The sequence below is a fragment of the Ipomoea nil genome, unplaced genomic scaffold, assembly GCF_001879475.1.
Source record: "Ipomoea nil cultivar Tokyo-kokei standard unplaced genomic scaffold, Asagao_1.1 scaffold2761, whole genome shotgun sequence".
Lineage (NCBI taxonomy): Eukaryota > Viridiplantae > Streptophyta > Magnoliopsida > Solanales > Convolvulaceae > Ipomoea > Ipomoea nil.
The window spans coordinates 260,174-269,843 of record NW_017619189.1 but is presented as its reverse complement, the minus strand read 5'-3'; positions in this window follow the sequence as shown (position 1 = coordinate 269,843).

Below are 9,670 nucleotides of genomic sequence, written 5' to 3'. Positions count from 1 at the left end.
TTGATGCACGTGTGTCCGGGCTGAAACCTGAACAATATCCATTTAGTGCAAGTTTGAAGGCGGGTGGCAACTCACCGGCAAAGGTGGTTGGGGAAAATTGGTTGCAAAAAGGGGAGCAAAGGCACCGAGAGTTAGGGCTTGGCGGTGGGGAAGGGGATACTGTTCGGGTTTCATGCACGCATGCAAACCGTACGGGGGGCGGGTCGGTTACACTGGAGGAGGGTCGCCATGGTGTGTCGGGGGTGGGGGGTGCTTCGGCCAGTTGGTGCAGGCCGGCCTCGGTGGCTTATAGGGGAAGCCTTCGGGGGGAGGGGGAAGAGGGAGTATGGGTGGATCCGAAAAGGAGAAGGGGTGAGGAGAGGGAGGTCACGGGAGGTGTGGTGGTGGAGGAGGGGGTGATGTTGGTTGATTCTGATTCTACTGTTTTGGCGGGACCTGTTGATCAGGCCCGCCCTTCCCAATGAGTATTCTAAGTTGGAACGGCCGTGGCTTGGGCAATCCACGGACAGTTCGAGAGATTGTGGACCTGGTGTCCAAAAGGAAGCCGGATTTTGTGTTTTTGATGGAGACGATGGTGGATAGGAGTCATGTGGAGAGGCTCGGTGTGAGGATTGGTTTTGAGAGTGGTTTTGGAGTGGATAGTCAGAGGTAGAAGGGTGGTATGGGTTTCTTATGTGCAAAAAATAATAGTGCTCCATTGCTCAAGTATTCACAAAATCATATTGATCTAGTGGTGTCTTTACCAAACCGTCACCATTGGAGGCTCACTTGTTATTATGGTTTTGCTCAAAGCACGAGGAGAAGGGAGTCGTGGGACTTTCTACGATCACTTAAGGATGTATCTGACCATCCTTGGGTGGTTATAGGGGGCTTCAACGATCTTCTTTATCAATCCGAGAAGAGGGGTGGACTGCCACATCCAGCTGGTTGTTTGGAAGGTTTTGGGGAAGTTCTTGTTGATTGTGGTTTGATGACTATTCCCATGATCGGGTACCTTTTCACCTGGGAACGGGGTAAGGGGACACTGGATTGGGTAGAGGAGCGGTTGGATAGGGTGGTAGGGGATATAGCTTGGAGGGATATTCATGATAAAGCCAGGCTATATAATATTCAGACACTGATGTCGGATCATACGGCCCTTTTTTTGGATATTTATGGCTCAGCTACAACACGGAGGCCGTGTAGTTTTCGCTTTGAAAATGTGTGGTTGGAGGATGAGGGGTGTAGGGGGGTGGTGGAGAATCAGTGGTCAAACACGCAGGGTATGGGGTTGCAGAAGAGGTTGTGGACGTGTGGCCAGGGTTTGAAGAAATGAGGAGGGGACCATTTTCATAAATTTGGTTCCAGGATTGATGCTATAAGGCGGGATATGAATGTATTGAGAGGCCGTATGGACCCGGATTCTTTGGGGCGGTTTAGACAGTTGGATGGGCAATTGTGTTCTATTCTGTCGCAGGAGGAGACTTTCTGGAAACAAAGGGCCAAGCAGCACTGGCTACAGGGTGCTGATCGGAATACAAAGTTCTTCCACCAATATGCCACACACCGGAAGAGGAAGAATTATGTTTTGAAGCTCAAGGATGGGAATGGGGTATGGAAGGAGGGGATCGCCTTGTTTCGCTGGTCATGGATTATTATTCACAGATCTTTCAGTCCAGTGGTGAGGCCGGAGTGTTTCACGTGGATACCCTCACATCACATGTCACACGAGAGCAGAACGATGATCTTCTTCGTCCGTTTGAGCCTGAGGAGGTGAAGCACACTTTGTTTTCCATGGGGAAGGATAAATCGCCAGGGCCTGATGGCATGAATCCGGGCTTCTACCAGGCTTTTTGGGATCTCGTTGGTAAGGATGTTACTGATTTTGTGCTTAATTGTTTATTTCAATCATCCTTCCCCCTAGAATTGAATGATGCGAATATTGTTTTAATACCTAAGAAGGCAGCCCCTGAGTTTGTTGTGGATCTCAGGCCTATTGCTTTGTGTAATGTGGGGTATAAAGTAATGGCCAAGATGATTGCTAATAGTATGAAACCGCTACTTGATAATATAATTTCCGAGTCACAGAGCGCTTTTCTGCCAGGCAGGCTTATCTCGGACAATATTCTAATTGCGTCTGAGGTTGGCCACTACCTACGAAGGAAACAGTTGGGGCAAGTAAGGTGGGCAGCACTCAAATTAGATATGGACAAAGCCTATGACCGGATGGAGTGGTCGTTTGTGGAGCGTATGTTGTTGGGGCTGGGGTTTGATGAGAAATGGATCGGACTAATTATGCTCTGTATACGGACAGTCAGGTACAGGGTGTTGGTGAATGGGAAGCCGAGCGAGGAAATAATCCCGTCTAGGGGTTTAAGGCAGGGAGATCCACTCTCTCCGTATCTGTTTATTATATGTGCAGAAGGCTTGTCTCTGTTGTTGCAGGATGCTGAGGCTAAAGGACGAATACATGGCTGCAGGGTGGCTCGTGGGGCACCACCCATTTCGCACCTCTTCTTTGCGGATGACAGTTTGCTCTTCTTTAAGGCAAACATGCAGGAAACTCTGGAGGTGAAACATTGTTTAGAGATTTATGAACAGTTTTCAGGGCAATCTGTTAATTTTCATAAATCCAATATCTCTTTTAGCCGTAATACCAGCTTGGGGGACAGGAACGCCATTGCTATGGGGCTAGGAGTTGAGCAAGCTGATGATTTTGGGAAGTATCTGGTCTCCCCTCGGTTATTGGTAGGAACAGGAAAGTTGTTTTTTCATATGTTGAGCAAATATTGAAGCAGAGGTTTGGTTCCTGGAATAAGAGGTTGCTTTCTATGGCAGGTAAAGAGGTACTACTGAAAAGTGTTGCACAGGCTATGCCCACCTACACTATGAGTATCTACCTGTTGCCTATGACATTATGTGCTTCGCTGGAGAGGTTGATGAACAGATACTGGTGGGGTAAAAGCAATGTAGTGGATGGTATTCACTGGATGGCCTGGGATAAGATGTGTGTACCGAAGAAGCATGGTGGCATGGGTTTTAAGAGGCTGCATGAGTTTAACTTGGCTCTACTAGGAAAGCAAGGGTGAAGAATGTTGACTAGCCTGGAGTCCTTAGTGGCCAGGATCTTTAAAGCAGGACATTTTCCTAATGCTACTTTTTATGAGGCCACTTTAGGTGGTAATCCAAGTTATGTTTGGAGAAGTATAATGGCCAGCCAGGATCTTGTTCGTAGTGGTTGCAGGCGAAGAATTGGCAATGGAAGAATGACTAAAGTTTGGGACCACCCCTGGTTGCCTGACTCCCAGGATCCGTTTGTACTTTCATATCAGACTGCGCAACATTCTGACCTGATGGTGGCAGATTTCATAAATTATGAGCACGGGAATTGGAATCAGGAATTAATATCACAAATATTTATTCCCAGGGATGTTAGTTTGATTTTACAGACCCCGGTGTGTGTGGATTTTAAAGATGATTGGTTCTGGATGGGTGATTTAAGGGGAGTTTATACGGTTAAAAACGATTATAGGCGGCTTGGGGAGATTTATGCCCCATGTGATGCAGTATGGAATAACATTTGGAAATTACAGGTACCCCCCAAATGGAGAATTTTTCTATGGAGAGCTATCACAAATGTTTTACCAACAATTACTAACCTGGTTAAAAGTAGAGTGGAGATCCCAAATGTTTGCCCTGCTTGTGGTGTGCTTGAAGATGATGTTATGCACATTTTATGCAATTGTGTTTATGCTAGACGTGTGTGGAATATTTCACAACTCCAAATCCCTAACTTTGGTGATCATGATTTTATGCAGTGGGTGGAGCTTTGGTTGGGGAACTCAGTGATGAGCATATTTTATACCTTAATTTAAATAAGTTTTATAGGTTAATTTTACTATTTATATTTTATCAATTTAGTTTATTTTGTTATATTAGGATTAGGTAACTTAGTTAGTTAGATTTAAGTATAATTAAACTTATATTAGTTATTATGTAAATAAGTTGAGTGGGTCCCATTAGGTGATTAATTGAAGTTAAGTCAGAATTGTTCTCTATCATGCGTATGTTTAATTTGTTTTCATTTTACAGGTTTACGTACGCAGCAGATCGCGGAGATTCGGAGAAGGCGCAACGCAAAGCTTCGAACAACGACTTTGTGCGATTCGTTCGCGGAAGATTTCTGGAGGAAATTAAATAAAGCTTTTTGAAGATGAATTTGAAGAGAAAGATGCGGTAAGAGCAGTACTTTTAGGGAAGATTGTTGATTTGGAACCCTATAAAAGGAGAGCTATTCTGATGTATTTTGGCAGATTGTTCCTTTCATATTCTTATATTTTAGAATAGTTTTCTCTATGTCTAGCTAGATTTTCTTAATCTGATTCAAGGATTTGAAGTTTGAGTTGTGAATTTAGGGAGGTTCTATTTCAATTAATTTGTTGGATTCATGTACTTCCTATGCTTTTAGAGTTAATTTTACAGGAAGATTAATAATGAATTAAATTGACAACTTACTTTGTTATTGTTTTCCTATTGCTATCTTATGAGTTTATGATCCGTAATTGTCGTAAACGATTAGACCGAGTAGCTTGTATTAATTATATTGCTGTGATTAGTACACAAAGGACAAGAAGACTAAGTTGCAGGTTGTAGCTATCTCAATCTATGATTTAGGCTTAGTTATTTTCCATTAAAGTGTAATGATGTTATTGGGTGAATATGGAACGCTATCGTCCCCAGTTCATTCAATAATAGTAGTTGGTTCGAATGCTTGGTTTGGATCAGTTAATTCAGGGAGATCAAAGGCTAGTTATGGCTATCCTAATTAGTCTTTGGCTAAGTACTTGAATCTAACTTTAATTTTTAAGAGCCGATGATCTGAGTCACATCTTTAAAATTCATTTCCCCTTGAATCAGAATTCAACATCTCTGAACTCGTTATTAATTATTGTTTATTTTATTTATTCTTGTCAAATCCTCCAATTTTCCCTACTTTGAGTCATTTTATTTTAATTAAAGAAACGAAATTCATTAGTTCTCTTGGGATTTGACCTGGTCTTGCCACTACTACAAATTAGTGGAGTGAGCCAGTATTAAATTTGTAGGGCTTCGACAACCCTGCCACTCAGCAACATCTGCTGGTTTTATAAAAGATCGGATTTGTGGAATACTTTACGAGATATGGAGGGCTCGAAACATGGCTGTTTGGGACCTTGCATTACCATCCCCGTTGCATCTTTGTGTCTCGTTTCATCACATCTGGGCTGTCTGGTCATCAACCACCGCCCACTCCCATACTACCGTGTCACCGCCGACTGCCACCTTGCCACAACCTGTGACCGAACACCCGGCGATGCAGCTGCCCCAAGACACAGTTGTATGCAGTACAGACGCTGGCTTCTATGGCTCACAGCACGCCCCGACCTTTAGCTTCTATATACGCAACTTGGACGACGTCTTTGTTGCAGCAGCTAATGGCCCCCTCTCTTGTCCGTATGACCCCCTCTTAGCCGAGGCTATGGCGATACGTGAGGCTCTATCGTGGCTGCAGGATCACAATTATCAAAACGTTCTTGTTTTATCGGACTGTGCAGTTCTCGTTGCTAGCTTTCGGGATGCTAGTTCCTATCGTTCGTATCTTGGCATTATTTTAGATTCCTGTTTACGTTTAGTTAATTCTTTTTCTGCTTGGTCTATCAAGTTTGTACGCAGAGGCACCAACTTGGTCGCTCATGCATTAGCTAAGCATGTAGGTGCGGTTCAGACACGTTCTGTCTGGAGGGAGTCTCTACCTCTGTTTATCCCTTCTGATTTAAGTTAATATATGAAGTTTTTGGTTTTCAAAAAAAAAAATGTATGACATTTGTGTGTATAAGTATTACATTTTCATATTGACCCGACTCGTCGCACAGTGAGACGGTCTCACACAAGTTTTTGCCTTGGAAATTAGCGTTAATAGTCATAAATTAAAGGTATATTCAATCAAGATTTTTATATACTTTTAAACATTTTTAACTACTTTAAAAGTTTGGTGGTATTCGATTTCGATTTTTAAAGACTCTTTACAAGTCAACCGGTATTCAATTAAATCAAATACCACTCAATTTTTTAATTTTTTTTTTTTTAAAAGCTTGATTGAATACCACTTAACTTTTAAAGACTCCCTAAACATTTGAATTGAATACCTTCAAACTTTTAAAGTTCATAAAAGTCTTTAAAAGTCTATGACAGTCCAGATTGAATACACCCCCTTAATTAAGATTTTTAAAAACTCATTAAAAGTATACCGGTACTGGATTCGGACTTTTATAGAGTCTTTGAAAGTCTACTAGTATTCAAAAACTTATTAACATCCAAATTTTATGGTAAGTTGCATAACTTATATATATATATATATATATATATATATATATATATATATATATATATATATATATATATATATATATATATATATATATATATACACACACACAAAAATGCGACCGCATGTTTTCTTAATCTATTAGATCTGGATACGTGTCGCACGCGGATTCATTCGCATATTCCCACCTGAGCACTTATTCGCACCTGAGTGCATCCCCCCTCTGATCTCTTTCTCTCTCTCTCTCTCTCTCTATATATATATATATATATATATATATATATATATATATATATATATATATATATATATATATATATATGTATGTATGTATGTTTGTATGTTTGTATGTATGTATGTATATATATTATATCTAAAAACATAATAAGTGTCAATACAAGTTATGTCCTTGATTTTTGTCCCTTTTTTATATGCTAATAAATGTATACATTGTGCTTTAATTGTTGTACATTCATTTGCATTGGACAAAATCACCCTTACACCGTTATAACACCGTTAGTTTTTAATATATCTACCAATCTTACCATACACCTACATCTATCATATCTTTTTCCTACTTTTAATTATCATTTTATTAAAATTATCATATAACAATTAATTTAATTATACATTATATTTTAATTAAATATTTATATGAATGTTAAATTATATATGTGTACCATATATATATATATATATATATATATATATATATATATATATATATATATATATATATATATGTATGTATGTATGTATGTATGTATGTATGTATGTATGTATGTATGTATGTATATTATTTGTGTATCCATACCAATATATCATTTATTTGAGTGTTAACTTAGTATTATTTGTAAATTATTATTATATAAAAGTATATTTTTTTTTTTTTTGTTTTGATCACTATATTATTCAAATATATGATAATTCAAAAGCATCATCAATTTAAGAAATTGCAAAACATAATTTTAACTAATTTTTTAAATTTTGTTACTTACAAATATTTTAATATTGGACATAAGTTTTCGCGCACCGCGCGTACAAAATGCTAGTAATATCTATATACGTCAAGGAATGAGAGAGGAATACAAAAATGTATGAACAATTAATTATTGAGACACTTATTGATTGAATGAACTGTAATTGATAAACTACCATACAAATTGACAATTGGCCCTGTTTGGTAAAATGACTGTTAGTTGATAGCGGTAAGTTGTTAGCTGATTGTGTTAATTAGAGTGTATAAATAGTTGATAACATTAGCTGATTGTAGAAAAGTGTTTGGTAAATTAGCTGTTAAAGCTAATTGAAAAAGTTGCTTGGAGTATCATTTTGAGTTTTAGCCTTTTGGAGTTACAAAAAGCTAATTAATCAAACATTTATATTGATATTTTAACTAAATCAAACAATTAATGGTGGTCAAATAAGCCAAAATTGACCTATAGACCAATTTTTTTACCAAACAGGGCCATTATATTTTTAAGAATATTTCTATTTAACTTTCTTAAAATAACTAACAATTAAACCCATGCATCATCGTACTAAAGTGACTAACCACTAATTGCGTTAATTAAAATAATAGTTAATTTCATTTTTGGTGCTAGATTTATTGGTGATAGTCTATTTTTACTTAATTTTTTATCAGAACATTAACCTTTTATCCTAGTATTATTGTGACATGACTATTTTTTGTCGTCCGTCAATAAAATCGTTAAAATGTCATTAAATAGAAAGATATTTCGATTATTTTTATACAAAGTGAGTTGACCATGCTATATTTTTATGTTTATTTAAAAAAAAATCTGTAATTGAAGACCAAAATGCCTTTGTATTTAAGGACGTTAAAACTATTTTGTTGATAGATGACCAAAAATGGTCATGCCACAATAATACTAGGACCAACTGTGAACGTTCTGATTAAAAAAAAAAAAAAAAAAAAAACTAAAAGTTGATTGTCGCCTATAAAGCTTAGACCAAAAATGAAATTAACTCTTAAAATAACTAATAATCACAAACTTTTTACTTGGTTTAATATATAACTAGTAATTCACCCGCGCGATGCACGGGAAAAAATTCTGTTATTATAAATATAAATAAAAAATAAAAAAAAACTAAAATATTTTAAATTGTTTAATATAATAATATTTTTGAGCTTCCATTGGTCTAGTATTTATTATTTTTATAGAATACAAAATTACAATTAAAATTAAAATTTTGTATGGTTAATATAATATCTAATTATGTGAATATTCAAATAAACTTATGGAGAGAATTTACATAATTACATAGATTTATTCTTAATTGTATTTTATCTATATTATAATTTTCACAATATGAATAATAACTAAGATAATTACGTTTGACCAGGACTATGTGGTCTAATGATACCCGGGTTAGACTTTCATTTGAAAGGTTGTAAGTTCGAGCCTCAGTGGAGGGGTTATTAGCTCTTTGTGGTACTACAATAAGATAATTACATTTGGAAAAGCAAATTTCAAATTTTGTATGAGTAAATTTAAACTCTAATTGAACACATTTTTTATATGATTATATAATATATAGCTATTTTATTTTTCAAAAGTACATTTTTTTATATGATTATATAATATATAGCTATTTTATTTTTCAAATGTTGTGCTTCTTTTTTTTTTTTTTTAATAATAAAGTATGTTGTGGCATTAATTGTAACATTAATTACTTCCCAAACCATATAGCTTTATAATAATAATAATAATAATAATAATAATAATAATAATAATAATAATAATAATATTATTATTATTATTATTATTATTATTATTATTATTATTATTATTATTATTATTATTATTATTATTATTATTATTATTATAACAAAATTGCTCACAAAGTTTTTGTTTTACTATTTGGTTAGGCGTGAAGCATAATTGAGTCGTGTATAACGATTTTGATGACCATAGAATTTATTTGGGAGAGCTTATGGTAGAGTAATGGGTCAAGCAATTGACCCGAACCGCCAACAAATACATGACCCGGTTACAACTAAAAGAGCAACGGGCAGAAGTGCAACGGGCAGGATTATTACTGCGGATCATTTACTGCGCCCATTGAAGAAGAGAAATAAAGGCTTAGACTCCCCATTATTCTTCCAAAAGCTAAGGTTGAACCCCAACTCTAAGGGCCCCCACTACACTCCGACCCGAAAGAGCATTTGGGAGGGTAGTTTCCCCATTATGATATAACTGTTAGGGGACTTAGTATAAGTAATAGCTCTCCTAGCTTAGCAAGACACGCTGAATTCTGTACTAAAAACTATAGCAATACACTTATCTTTACTAACACATAATA